The sequence below is a fragment of the Bos taurus genome, chromosome 8 (assembly GCF_002263795.3).
Source record: "Bos taurus isolate L1 Dominette 01449 registration number 42190680 breed Hereford chromosome 8, ARS-UCD2.0, whole genome shotgun sequence".
NCBI classification, from domain to species: Eukaryota; Metazoa; Chordata; class Mammalia; order Artiodactyla; family Bovidae; genus Bos; species Bos taurus.
The window spans coordinates 2,361,689-2,376,362 of NC_037335.1; the positions used below are offsets into that span (position 1 = coordinate 2,361,689).

Below are 14,674 nucleotides of genomic sequence, written 5' to 3' on the forward strand. Positions count from 1 at the left end.
TGCACACACTGCCATAATCAGTGCCCCGAACCCTGCAGCAGGCACCCAGCGAACCAGGCCTCCACTGGAGACTCCTGGACACTCACAGGCAAGTCTGGGTCAGTCTCTTGTGTTGTCACTGCTCCTTTCTCCTGGGTCCTGGTGTGCACAAGCTTTTGTTTGAGCCTTCTGGTCTTCTCTGATGGGTATGTGGTTTGATTGTAAATGTGATTTTGCCTCTCCTACTGTCCTGCTGGGACTTCTCCTTTGCCCTTGCATGTGGGGTATCCTTTTTTTTGGTGGGATCCAACATTCTCCTGTCGATGGTTGTTCAGCAGCGAGTTGTAATTTTGAAGTTCTCATAGGAGAAGATGAGCGCACGTCCTTTACTCTGCCATCTGGAAACTAAAAATTACTGATGAATTTTGTGGTGTCTAAAGGAACAAACTAGGTTTTTTCACTGTGATAAAAACTGAGAATTCACAACAGTTTTGACTGTCAGGGTGCTGGCTTATGGCATGTGTTGGCACCTCTGTGGCAACACAGAGTAAAGAGTATGATCGAGAAGGAGGCAGGCCTGTGATCCAATGAATAGATCCTCTCTCTGTCAGTTGAAGTTGGGGTCCCCATTGGTTAGGAAAACATGTTCTTCTGAAGCTTAGTTTTTGTAGATGGTTTTTCCCTGGAAGAGAATGTGGAAAGCTCCCGAAAATCATTATACTTTGGAGTAAAGAGAGCTAAATACTTTCACAGTAGTAATATTTCCAGTTTTCTAAAATAAACCAATAATATATGAGAACTCCCTCTAACGACCTAGGCTTATGGTCCCTTGTTTTCAAAAATAAAAAGGAAACTAAAGGATGACTGGTTTTCATTGAAAGAGGATCATTTCAATGCTTTTTATGTGTCTCTTTTTAAAATCAACTTTATTGAGATACAGTTCCATATAATAAAAGTTTTATACACACACACACACACACACACACACTCACTCACATGCTTTTTTTCAGATTCTTTTCCCATAGAGGTTGGAGTTACCTATGCTATACAGTCTTTGTTGATTATCTACTCTATATATTATAGTGTATATATGTTAATCCCAAACTTTTAATTTATCCTTTCCTCCCCACATTTTCCCTTTGGTAGCCAGAAGTTATAGTTTTCTCCACATATTTGCCCAGGAGTGGCACTGCAGGATCATGCGGTTTTTTTTAGTTCTGTAAGGAATCTCTATACTATTCTCCATAATGGTGCACCAATTTACCTTCCCACCAACAGTGTACTAGAAGGGTTCCCTTTTCTTCACACCTCTTCAACATTTATTGCTTGTAGCCTTTTGATGATACCATTCTCACTGGTTTGAAATCATCAAGTCTTTATTTTGGGCATTCTGTAGATTAGTGATTTTTTAGTTATGTCATAGACTCTGTGATATTACTTTGAATTTCCCTAACAACTAATGATGTTGAAATTCTTAGCATGCACTTGACATTTTGATTATCTTTTTTGGTGAAAAGCCTTAAAACATTTTCATCTTTTAAACATTAATTTGTTTTTCTTCTTACTATTGAGTAGTTAAAGTTACTCACATTCTCTGGATATGAACCCTTTAACCCTTTATCAGATATGTATGTTTCTAATATTTTCCCTGTTTGTGGATTGCCTTTCTGTTTTTTTTATGAGTATATTTTGAAAAGAGTCTCTTATTTTGACCAAGTTTAATTTAGCAATTATTTATTTCATACTTTGTGCTTCTTGTGTCTTTTATGAGAAGAAATAACCTCAAATTCCCAAAGTTTTTTCCTGGAATTTAGAGCTTTAACTCTTTCATTTAGATTAATGATGAATTTCAAATCAGTTTTTGTAATACAATGAAGTAAATACAAAAATTTTCTACATCTAAATACCAAGAACTTCCAGGACCAGTTGTTTAAATTTTATCACTTCCCCATTGAATTCCTTTGGCATCTTTGTCAGAAACCAGTTGGTTACATACATGAATGTTTATGAGCACTATATCATAGGTACTGGCAAACTTATTTTGTAAAGGGATAAAAACTAAAAATTTAGACTTTCCAGGCCACTCATTCTCTGTTACAGCTACTAAACTCTGCCACTGTAGCATTAAAGCAGCCATAGATAACATGCAAATAAACAGCCATTGCTGAGTTCCATTAAAACTCATTTATAAAAAAGGCAGGAGACCAGAGTCAGCCCATGGGGCATGCTTAGCTGATCCCTGTGTTGTATTTCATTGATCTCTAGCCAATACAACAATACATTAATTATTATAAATTTATTATATATCTTGAAATGTCTTAAAAATTTTTTAGTTCCCTCAACCTTGCTAAATCTATTTGTCATATCAGCTTTTTGGTGATAGATTATTTAAGATTTCTGTATAACTGATCATATCATTTGCAAATAATAGAGTTTTATATTTTCCTTTCCAATCGCTTCTTGGCCTTTTGGCTAAGATCAAGTGTAGTATAGTTTCCTTTCCATTCTCTAACTTAACGTTTCTTTTATTACCTTATCCCGGTGGCTTGAACCTCTAGTAAGGTGTTGAAGTAGCAAGAACTTGCCTTATTTACAACCTTATGGGTAAAGATCCTATTTTTATCCATTAAAGGTCGATGTTATCAATAGGTTTTATTGATGCTATCAATAGGATGACTGTTTTCAGGTCAAGGAAGTTCCCTTCATTTCCTAGTTAACTGAGAGTTATTAAAAGTTAGTTATGCCTTTTGTCAGGTGCTTTTTATCTTAGCATCTATCAAGATAGTAAAATTAATTTTCCTTTTAGACTATTAATAGGGAGAATTATAATGATTTATTCAAATTTCTAGGATACCCTTTGTCAATGGAAGAGAGTTTTGTCAACATTTGTGTGATTTATTGTAAATATTAGTCATTCTAGTACATGTGTGTGTGTGTTTTGTACATTTTGTCTGTGGTATCTCACTGTGGTTTTAATTGGCATGTTTCTGATCGCTGCTAATACTAAGATTCCCTGCCCCCGTCCCCCAGAGGATACTGACTCTTCTTATATCTTCCTTTTTGAGGTGACTATCAAGTCTTTCACCACTTTAAAAAACTTGGGTTGTATTTTTACTGCCATTGTAGGAGCTATTTAAGTATTTTCGACATTGGTCCTCTGTTGAAAATATTTGTTACAAACACATTCTCCCAGTTTATGGCTTTTCTATTAATTTTCTTTTCTGGCATTTTCAAACTTTATGCCTTTAATTTTGTTAAAGGTTCCTATGTTAGCTGGTTTTCCTTTTAGTGATAGTGCTTTTGGGTCTTCCCTAAGGAAATCTTGTTACTTCAAGTTTATAAAGATTTTCTCTATTTCTTTCCATGCTATATAGTTTTAGCTTTTATATTTTGGTCTATGATTGATCACAGATTTTTGTCCATGGTTGAGGCTGAGATTCACTTACCTCCTTATATACCTCTAATTGGTCTGGTACCATTTACTGAAGACTCCTTTTTGCATTTACTTCCTCTTGCCAAAATTATTTGACTGTGTATTCATGATAATATTTGCTTTTCTATTCCATTGACCCATTTAGCCTTTTATCAATAACACTGTTTAGACTATTGTAACATCATAGGAAATCTTTGATTTGATGAAATCAGATAAGATGCCTTCTAACTCTCATTTTTCAAGATTGTTTTGTCTATACCAGATCTTTTTCTTTTTATGTACCTTTTAGAATCAGCTTGTTAATTCTTGCAAAAAAGCTTATTTAGATTTTAATTGGGATTGAATTAGATCCAAGATTTGGAGAGGATTTATATTTTATTTTTATTGACTCAATCCATGTCCATGTTGCTTCCACTTTTTACAATTTCATTTACTTCATCACAACATCTTATAATTTTGGTATGATATCTTCTACATCTTTTATTACATTTATCCCCAAGTAGTTTATATTTTTGTGTTCAACTGCAAATTTAAAAATATGCATTGTATATTGCTTGTGCAATGGGAATGCAAGTAATTTTTATTTATTGCCTTTGTATCCTATACCAATGGTGATTGACATTTCTAGGTTTTTTTTTTTTTTTTAATTGAATCCCTAGTATTTTCTACATACATAATTATATTATTTGCAAGTGAATAGTTTTACTTTTGATGTATAGTATTTCCTTTTCTGAATGTATCATGTGGTCTAGATTCTCTTTTACAACAATTAATAGAAATAGAAGTAGTGATGGCTGAAATCTTTGCCTTGTTCCCAATTGTAGGAGGAAACCATTCAATATTTTATTGTTAAGTATGTTGTTAGACACCATTGGACAGTAAAACTGGTTCATCCTAGATGCAAGATATGTGGATAAGTTGTAGAAAATTTAAATACAGTAACAATACTGAATTAAAGTTACTTGGCTTTTAAGTTCTTATTATGTGACAGACCTTAAACCATGTCAGTGCTATAGGTTGAATTGTATTTTCCCCCTTCATATGCAGAGGCCCTAAACCCAAGTAAGTCTGTGACTGTTGGGAGATGGGGCCTTACAGGTGGTGATTAAGTTAAAATTGAGTTTTTAGAGTGGACTCTGATCCTGTGTGACTGATGTTCTTATAAAAACAGGAAATTTGAACACACAGAGAGATGCCAGGAGTGTGAGTGCACAGACGGACCATGTAAGGGTCACTGACAAGCCAGGAAAAGTGGCCTTAGACCTCCAGCACCTTGACCTTGACTCCTAGACTCCATAACCATGAGAACATGAATTTCTGTTGTTTACACTGTCTGGTTTGTGTTATTTTGTTACAGTAGCCTCAGCAGACTAATACTGTTAGCAATAGTTCCCTTTCTAGAAAAACACAAACAAACAAACATTTGTTGGCCTAATTTCTAAAAAAATTCTGTGGTTAAACACATTTTTAATTGCTTATATGTTAACATTACATTCTATACAGGATTTGAAGAACTCCTGGTTATAGGGTTGAATCCCTGGGTAGAGAAGATTATCTGGAAAAGGAAATGACAACACTCTCCAGTATTCTTGCCTAAACAGTCCCATGGACAGAGGAGCCTGGCGGGCTACAGACCATGGGGTTGCAAGAGTCAATACAACTTAGTGAGTAAATAGCAGCAGTCATAGGGTAGGCCCCTAACAAACCACAGTAAGCTACATGCATTTCAGTAATAAGTTTCAGTGGTTTGGGAGAGTCTGAGCTCACTCTAACTCTAAGTAACATTTCTAAATTGATATTAGAGCTGATTACTTTTGAGGATATATATTTCTAGATTTAAATAGTACATTCAGAATAAACAATAACTTTACATTTATTGTAAAGTGAAAGAAAACATCACTTTAATGCCTTCATTTTACATGATCCCATATTTTCTTCAATGCAACCATTTTTTAAACATTGGGAAAAATTTATTCATTGTCTACAATCTTACCTCTTTACCAGAAAATCCTGCAGGATTTAGGAATATAAAACAGTGAAAAGATTTTCTAGATACAGTAAAGTAATTACAGAGTAGCTCCTGCATGAACATCAACACAAACCTTCTTTGTAATTGTTTAAATGACAATAATTATTCTTTAATATTGTTAATATGAACACATTTTTATTTTCCTCTATTTTAAAAAGACATTTTTACTCATTATAGGATCTAGACTGACAGTTTTATTTGCTTTTTTTTTTTTTTACTATAAATAAACTTGTGACTTTTTTCTGGATTTCATTGTTACTGTTGGGCTTTCAACTATCATTTCTATACCTGTGTCATGATATATAAAAATATAACATACTTTTGTTCTCTGATTGATTTTTAAAATTTTCTCTTTATCTCTGGATGTCATCTGTTTGAGTATGATGGGCCTAAGTGTGATTTATTTATTCTGCCTAATGTTGCATTGAATTTTGGTATGCAGTTTGTTGTATTTCACCAATTTGGAAAACTCTTGGCCATTGTTTTTTAATACTTTTGTCCACTAGTGTTCATAGAAATTTTATTTTCTCTATTTGCTTTTTAAGCTTTTTTTTTTAAATTAAAGAATGGTTGATTGACAGTGTTGTGTTATTTTCCAGTGTACAAACACAGTGGTTCTTTTTTTTTTGTCCACTAATATTAATAGCAACTTTATTTTTTAAATTAATTTATTTTTTATCAAAGTATACTTGATTTATAATGTTTTATGTTTCTCAAAAGAAAATTTTGGCCTTATTTTTAGTCTCTTCTCTTTTTGACTCCAATTATACCCATGGTAGTTGGTTTGATACTATTCTATAAGCATTGTATGTTTCACTCTATTTTTTCCTATTTGTTTCTTGTATTACACCTTGAATAATTTCTGTTGACCCAAGTATATGTTAACTGAATTTTGGGGGGATGATAAGCCAGACTGCTAATAAGCCTATTGTAAGAATCCCTCATCTCTGACATTATGTTTTCACTTTTTGGCATTTCCATTTTGCTCTTTTATATAGTTTTCAGTAATTTGCTGAAATTCTCCATCTATTCATGCCTGTCGCTCACATTTGCAATAGATTGTTTAGCACATTTATCATTATAATTATGAACACTCTGGATCTGGTTCTGTAATTCACCTTTTCTCTTGTGGATTGGTCATATTTTCTTTGCATAACTCAGTTTTTTCTTCTATAGAAAGAATTATACACTGGAGATCAGTAGTGTTAGTTGTTCAGTTATGTCCGACTCTTTCTGATCCCATGGGCTGTAGCTCCTCTGTCCATGGGATTGTCTGGGCAAGAATACTGAAGTGGGTTGCCCTTCGCTTCTCCAGAAGTTCTTCCTGACCCAGGGATTGAATCCAGGTTTCCTGCATTGCAGGCAGATTCTTTACCTTCTGAGCCAGAGACTAAGGTAAATAAGATGTGTGCTCAGAAGTAGACTTGCCTCTTTTGTCAGAGTGCCAGTGTCAGGAGTTAATCACATTAGTAATTAAGATGGGTCTGAATTTTCTGGATTTTTCTCTATTGGCTTCAACTATTATGAAGGCAGGATGAGGGCCTTTCTGCAGCATTTGGGATCAGAGGGCCTGACGGCTCCTCAGTCTTAGAACCCTATCCTGGATCTTGCACAAATGTGTCCTGCCTCCCCGCCAGCCACGTGTATCCTCTCCCTGGGGCACACTGGGGGCGCTTGGAGATTTTCTCTCATAGTTTTCCTGTCCTCACTCTTTAATAAATAAAAGTGAGTTTAGCAAACTCATGTTTCTTTGCTTTCTTAGTTCTTCAGTGGATTTGAGATATGAATTTGTAGTTTCTCAACTTGTTCCTGTTGTTTGGGTAGTGAAAATTTTCTCTTGTGACTTTCTGTTTTAAACAGAAATGGGAGACCCAATGTGATTTTTGGTGAAAAGAACTATTTGATTTTAAAGTGATTCATTTATTAAACTTTTTGTTAGAGTATTTTTCATGTTTTTGTGTTAGGTTTGAGAAATCTTTACCTGTCTAAGGATGCAAAAATATTCACTTCTCTTTTCTTTTAAAAACTTTATTGTTTCCTGATAATAACTTTAATAAAATTTGAATTCTACTTGAGAGTGGAGGAGAAATATATCAGCTTGAGGGATGAATATTTTGCATCTCATTGAGCATGCAGCCCTCCCCTCCTCCTTCTTCTTCTTCTTTTTTCTTTTGTTGCTTTCATTGGTTTGAGAACAGGGACAGATAATACTCATGCTTTTAGTTTGTTCCTTTTAATCAGAGTTTCTTTTATTGCTAAATATTTCTAGATTATAGTAGTTCTGTAATATCCTTGGAATTACATGAATTCATATGAATTAATCCTAAGATTTTTACAGTACTATTCTAATCTTTAGTGACATAAAATAAATTTAAAGTGGATTATTTAATCCTAATATAAATGTGCTCAGAGAGAAATAGGTTATAATTTAAAAAATGTAATATATATATATATATATATATATATACAGATCAAGAGATTTTATTGATTTTCTCTCTCTAGTCAGTAAAATTCCAGTTGTATGGTCCAGTCTTGATTCATATGAAGCAGCCCATCTATTTTTCATGTTATTTGCCAGATAAAGTTATTAGAATAAAGTAGGTCATTAGGCTATATAGAATAAAAGTATAGTTTAGTTTATTGGCTAATTTAAAGCTATATTTATAGGATACTAAAGTTTTAGAGGGAAGATCTCTGTAGTAATTTATATTACCTATTTTAGCATTTGAAAGATATAATCTTTATAGGTGACATACATGATTTGTGCTGCATCAAAGTGATTGATTTAAATTTTCTTTTCTGTAAATACATGCAATGGAGTGCAGGAAAAATTGTAAAAAGGCTGAAATTTTTATTATCATAAAATAATTCTAAAATCTTTAAAAGCAGTTTGTTTTCTTTGCTCTTTCATTCTTATAAACAATTATAATCCAGTGTTTTATAGCTGGAGTCACATAATCCTATTTTATAGAAAACATTCTGTTACAAAGACAGGGAATATAGGTTTTTGTAGTAATATATTAAACATATAATTTTTATAGAAAAAATAAATGATTTTCTCTTTCAGAGATATGAATATCTCTTATGGGAGTGTTTTAGAATTCTGTCATCCAGATAGTTTATCAGTGAGAAATAGTATTTTCTCTTTCAACTAATATTTGTTTAATCCACCATTTGTACTAAACTCTCCCAGAGATATAGAGGCACATGACAAAATGTAATATTGTTGGGAAAAAAAACATGAAATTTTATGACAAATTAAAAACCTTGAATCCAGCTATTGAAAGTGAAAGTCACTCAGTCGTGTTCAACTCTTTGCAACCCCATGGACTAGAGAGTCCATGGAATTCTGCAGGCCAGAATACTGGAGTGGGTAGCCTTTTCCTTCTCCAGTGGATCTTCCCAACCCAGGGATCAAACCCAGGTCTTCTGCATTACAGGTGGATTCTTTACCAGCGGAGTCACAATAGAAGCCCAAGAATACTGGAGTGGGTAGCCTATCCCTTCTCCAGCAGATCTTCTCAGCCCAGGAATTGAACCAGGGTCTCCTGGATTGCAGGTGGATTTTTTTTTTTTTTTTTTTAACCAACTGAGCTATCAGGGAATCCAGCTATTAGTGCTTTCAAAATTCTAAGGGGTTGAGCCATTTGAAATTGGAAAGTAAGTTAACCACTAATTTTCTTATTATTTTAAAAGAAGTTTGTAGCAGCTGAGTAGTCTGATGGTTTAAAGGTGAGATGATAGCAGGTTAGCTGTCAAAACTGGTTCTCAAGGATCCCTACTTCCCGGTATTCACTCCCCTCCCTTCAGAGTGTGCAGAGCTGCTGTTGCTGCTAAGTCGCTTCAGTCGTGTCCGACTCTGTGCGACCCCATAGATGGCAGCCCACCAGGCTCCCCCGTTCCTGGGATTCTCCAGGCAAGAACACTGGAGTGGGTTGCCATTTCCTTCTCCAATGCATGAAAGTGAAAAGTGAAAGTCAAGTCGCTCAGTCATGTCCAACTCTTAGCAACCCCATGGACTGCAGCCCACCAGGCTCCTCTGTCCATGGGATTTCCCAAGCAAGAGTACTGGAGTGGGTAGCCATTGCCTTCTCCTAGCTTCTTCTAACTAAGCAAAGTTCTTCTCTAAGACAGAGGAATGGAAATTAGAAGTCATACTAGCTTAATTTGACTACAAAAGACTGTGACTTTGGTCTTGCTGGCTTTCTCTCTCTATTTCATCTCAGCTTGTACATTTGATTAAAAAAATAAAAAATAAAAACAGACCAAAAACCCCCCAAAACTTGCCATGTTGGAGATGCTCATGGAGCCAGAGAACTAAGTGGCATCTGCAAATAGACTGAAGAAGCAAAGCCTCTGAGACCAGCAGCCTGGAAGGAAGCATGTCCTGGGACCAGCTCCAAGGTCCCGAAGCACATCTTTCCCGCTTCTAGCCTTGAGAGGAGACTGCAGTTCCAGCATCAGCTTACCACAGCCAGTGAGAAACTGGAGCACAGAGAGCAGGGAAGCCACACCCAAACTCCGGACTTGCAGAAACTGAGAGAGTGGATGCTCTCTCATGCCACCAGGCTTGGGGTACTAGTTCATGGTGAAGCCATCCATGGATCAGAGGTCTAGAAGAATGGGTTTGTTGGGAATGAATAAATGAAGGAAGACATTTTGAATCAAGAAACAGCATAAACAAAGTCAAGAAGCTAAGCGTAATCACTAGGCTAAAGTGAGATCATGGCATCTGGTCCCATATCTTCATGGCAAATAGATGGGGAAACAATGGAAACAGTGACAGACTTTATTTTCTTGGGCTCCAAATCACTGCAGATGGTGCTTGCAGCCATGAAATTAAAAGACACTTCCTCCTTGGGAGAAAAGCTATGAGCAACCTAGACAGCATATTAAAAAGCAGAGTCATTACTTTGCTGACAAAAGTCCATCTAGTCAAAGCTATGGTTTTCTAGTAGTCATGTATGGCTGTGAGAGTTGGACCATAAAGAAAGCTGAGTGCCAAAAATTGATGCTTTTGTACTGTGGCGATGGAGAAGACTCTTGAGAGTCCCTTGGACTGCAAGGGGATCCAACCAGTCAATCCTAAAGGAAATCAGTCCTGAATATTCATTAGAAGGACTGATGCTGAACCTGAAGTCCAATAATTTGGCTGCCTGATGTGAAGAGCCAACTCATTGGAAAAGACCCTGATGCTGAGAAAGATTGAAGGTGGGAGGAGAGGGGGACAGCAGAGGATGAGATGGTTGGATGGCATCACTGACTTGATGAACATGAGTTTGAGTAAACTCCGGGAGTTGGTGATGGACAGGGAGGCTTGGTGTGCTGTGGTCCAAGGGGTCGGAGTCGGACACAACTGAGTGACTGAACTAAACTGACCTGAACTGAATATGGTGTGCTAAGTGTTTTGTGAGCATTATCGCATTTCCTCATCACAATAACTCTGAAGAAAGATACTTATTTTAGTTATAGTTGAGTGAACTGGGGTTCAGTTTCCTTACGTTTTCACCCGGAAAGACTAAAAGCATATTGCCTTTTCTATTAATAATAGTGAAATAACTGTCTAATCAAGTGTTATATAGACATGTGTGAATTATGTGGATACAACTTCATGATCAAGTAAACATTTCTTTTATCAGGTACCTGCTCAAATATTTATGCTCTAGTAATTAGGGCACAGCATTTTTAAGATTTTTAAACTGAAACTTAATTAGGTTGGACCTAATACAATTTAAGCAATTCCTTACTCTAATTTTCCAAGGTGTTTTTTCTCCTTCTATGTATTTAACTCTAGGGATCAGTCATGATTTTAAGAGAGAAAATATCCAGGAGACAGTCATTGGTTGGTTGTATGTGTGTGTGTGTTAATCACTCAGTCGTGTCCAACTCTGCAACCTATAGACTGAAGCCCCCCAGGCTCCTCTGTCCATGGGATTCTCCAGGCAAGAACACTGGAGTGGGTTGCCATTTCCTTCTCCAGGGGATCTTCCCCACCTAGGGATCAAACCCGGGTCTCCTGCAACAAGTAGATTCTTTACCATCTGAGCCACCTTTATCAATGGATTTTCATCTTTCATTAAATCATAATGATTCACTGACTATTAAACAAAATAATTGTATTTTAAAATTTAATGGAAAACAAATGTTTAAAAAAATGTATATAAGAGAGGAGCTTACTATCATATTTTCTCAATCATCTTAAGAATTCCAAATCATGGTGACAACCGATTCAGGCTTTGGATTGTGAGAGAATTGCAATAAGGAAGTTTTCTTTGTGTAACCTAAGCACAGAGCTTCAGATGAGGGGAGTGGAGCTCCTCTAAGTCATACTGTAAACACTGGGGGATTAACTCAAATACAGCACAATGAAAATAATCACTATTACTCTTAATAAGAAACCGAGTTTCAAGTTGATAGTAAAGCTACTTCAATTATCACAAGAGGTAGGTATAGAGGAAATTTTTAAAAAAATCAAATGTCAATGGGGCATCGTCTGCAAAATTTCTGAAACAAATCCTTATGCTCTTCTCTTTATCAATTCACACATATAATGGTACTTGATTAAAGACAGTTGGTCAGCATTTCAGAGATGTAAAAGAGCTGTCTAGCTACTGTATAAGCTAGTTAGAGTATCTTATTGATTTTAAGCAAGTGGTAGGGACATTAAAAGGAAACTTGGATTATTTATCATAGAGGATTTAGAAGGTGATTTTCTTGTTGGTGTTATAGAGATAGGCTTGGGTGCTTTCAAGGAAGTTATATGAAAAAAGAGCAATAAGCTTTCAAAGCAGACTATTGACAATTTATCCCACCCTCTCTATCATGCATAACTCATTTCTCAATTTTCTCTCATTACTTTTTTATTCATTTCATTAGTAAGGGAGGTGAAATTGAAGAGATGCATTTAAACCTTTAAATATGACCTAAAATCATGGGATTTGGGTAAATGTTTCAATGTTAAAAGAAATGCTGGAGAGGGTGTGGAGAAAAGGGAACCCTCTTACACTGTTGGTGGGAATGCAAACTAGTACAGCCACTATGGAGAACAGTGTGGAGATTCCTTAAAAAACTGGAAATAGAACTGCCTTATGATCCAGCAACCCCACTGCTGGGCATACACACTGAGGAAACCAGAAGGGAAAGAGACACGTGTACCCCAATGTTCATCGCAGCACTGTTTATAATAGCCAAGACATGGAAGCAACCTAGATGTCCATCAGCAGATGAATGGATAAGAAAGCTGTGGTACATATACACAATGGAGTATTACTCAGCCATTAAAAAGAATACATTTGAATCAGTTCTAATGAGGTGGATGAAACTGGAGCCTATTATACAGAGTGAAGTAAGCCAGAAGGAAAAACATAAATACAGTATACTAATGCATATATATGGAATTTAGAAAGATGGTAACAATAACCCGGTGTACGAGACAGCAAAAGAGACACTGATGTATAGAACAGTCTTATGGACTCTGTGGGAGAGGGAGAGGGTGGGAAGATTTGGGAGAATGGCAATGAAACATGTAAAATATCATGTAGGAAACGAGTTGCCAGTCCAGGTTCAATGCACGATGCTGGATGCTTGGGGCTGGTGCACTGGGACGGCCCAGAGGGATGGTATGGGGAGGGAGGAGGGAGGAGGGTTCGGGATGGGGAACACATGTATACCTGTGGTGGATTCATTTTGATATTTGGCAAAACTAATACAATTATGTAAAGTTTAAAAATAAAATAAAATTGGAAGAATAAAAAAAAAAAAAAGAAAGAAACTGAGGCCAAAAAAGATTAAATAACTTTCCACAATCACACAGCTAGTAAGTGACTGGGCTATAATTTGAAGGTTTGTGTGTTTGACTCCCGAACCCAAGCCTTTATTAATTTGTTGCCCTCATGGTAAGGAGGAAAATATTAGGTCAAAATATAAAATGACTGACACTGTACAATTTTTACTTTACATATGGCAATTTACTGTGTTTTAACCCAATAAAAAAAAGTTTAAAACTAAAAAAAAATAAAAAATAAAATTATAAAAAAAAAAAAAATAAATAAAAGAAATGGAGAGATTCCAATTGTGCTCTGCCATATGAAAAAAAAAAAAGGTGTGTGTGGGGGATGCTTCCCAGGTGGCGCTAGTGGTAAAGAACCTGCCTGCTAGTGTAGGAAACATAAGAGATGAGGGTTTGATCCCTTGTTCAGGAAGATCCCCTGGAGGAGGGCATGGCAACCCACTCCAGTATTCTTGCCTGGGAAACCCCATGGACAGAAGAGCCTGACAGGCTACAGTACATGGGGTTGCAAAGAGCCCCCCTCCTTCTCCTCCTGGGCCGATTCTGAAGGTCCCACAGGGGCCACATTGTTTCCCCTCACAGCCTCCACTCCCCTCCCTCCCTTCTTTGTAAAAGCCAGGACTGGGCTTCTTGTCACCAAACATTATCCTTCATTATCCCTAACTGTGGCTGCCATCTACCATAATTATGATCATGGACTGTGACGTTACTAATTCCCAGTCCCTCCACAGCCTACGTTTCATTTATCCTGGGGTAACCTTCCCTTCCTAAGCTTGGAAGTAACTCAGGCAGTTAATCTGATACCGACAATCCTTTGACCCCACAAAAATCTCCAATCCATTGCTTCTACAGCTTTTTGTTGCCTTTTAACTATTTAATGCCCTCTCTTCTTACTGAGCATCAGTTCCAATCTTTCTAATCAACTCCTTGCACTCGCCCGTATACTCTGTTCCATCATACCCTGTCTGCTTCACGCTGACACTTGTGGTGGTGGGCATGGAAAGCACAGAGCTGTCTTGGGTATGTCCAGGTGAGTTCTGGTGGACAGTTAGTGCTGCCTGAGTACCGTGGTCTGTCTTCCTAGCTCATATGCTTGTCTCCCTCCTAGACAAATATTTCATGCCTTCTCCTCTGTCCTCAAACCCCTGACTTCTCCTTCACCATATTTATCTTGAAAGTGAAAGTGAAAGTCGCCGAGTCGTGTCCGAGTCTTTGCGACCCCATGGACTAAACAGTCCATGGAATTCTCTAAACTAGAATACTGGAGTGGGTAGCCTATCTCTTCTCCAGGGGATCTTCCCGACCCAGGAATTGACCTGGGGTCTCCTGCGTTGCAGGACCTCAGCCTCACAACTGAGCCATCAGGGAAGCCCTATATCTTAGCTGATTATTTTGGCCCCGTTTCACTGATCAAATTAAAGCGATGAGAAAAGAACGTCCACAG

The 14,674-nt window shown here is 36.8% G+C and overlaps 1 pseudogene; it reads left to right on the forward strand.

Moving 5' to 3' along the window:
• Nucleotides 1-2,431: 2,431 nt before the first annotated feature.
• On the forward strand, nt 2,432-2,579 carry LOC112447941 (uncharacterized; annotated as a pseudogene).
• Nucleotides 2,580-14,674: the final 12,095 nt, after the last annotated feature.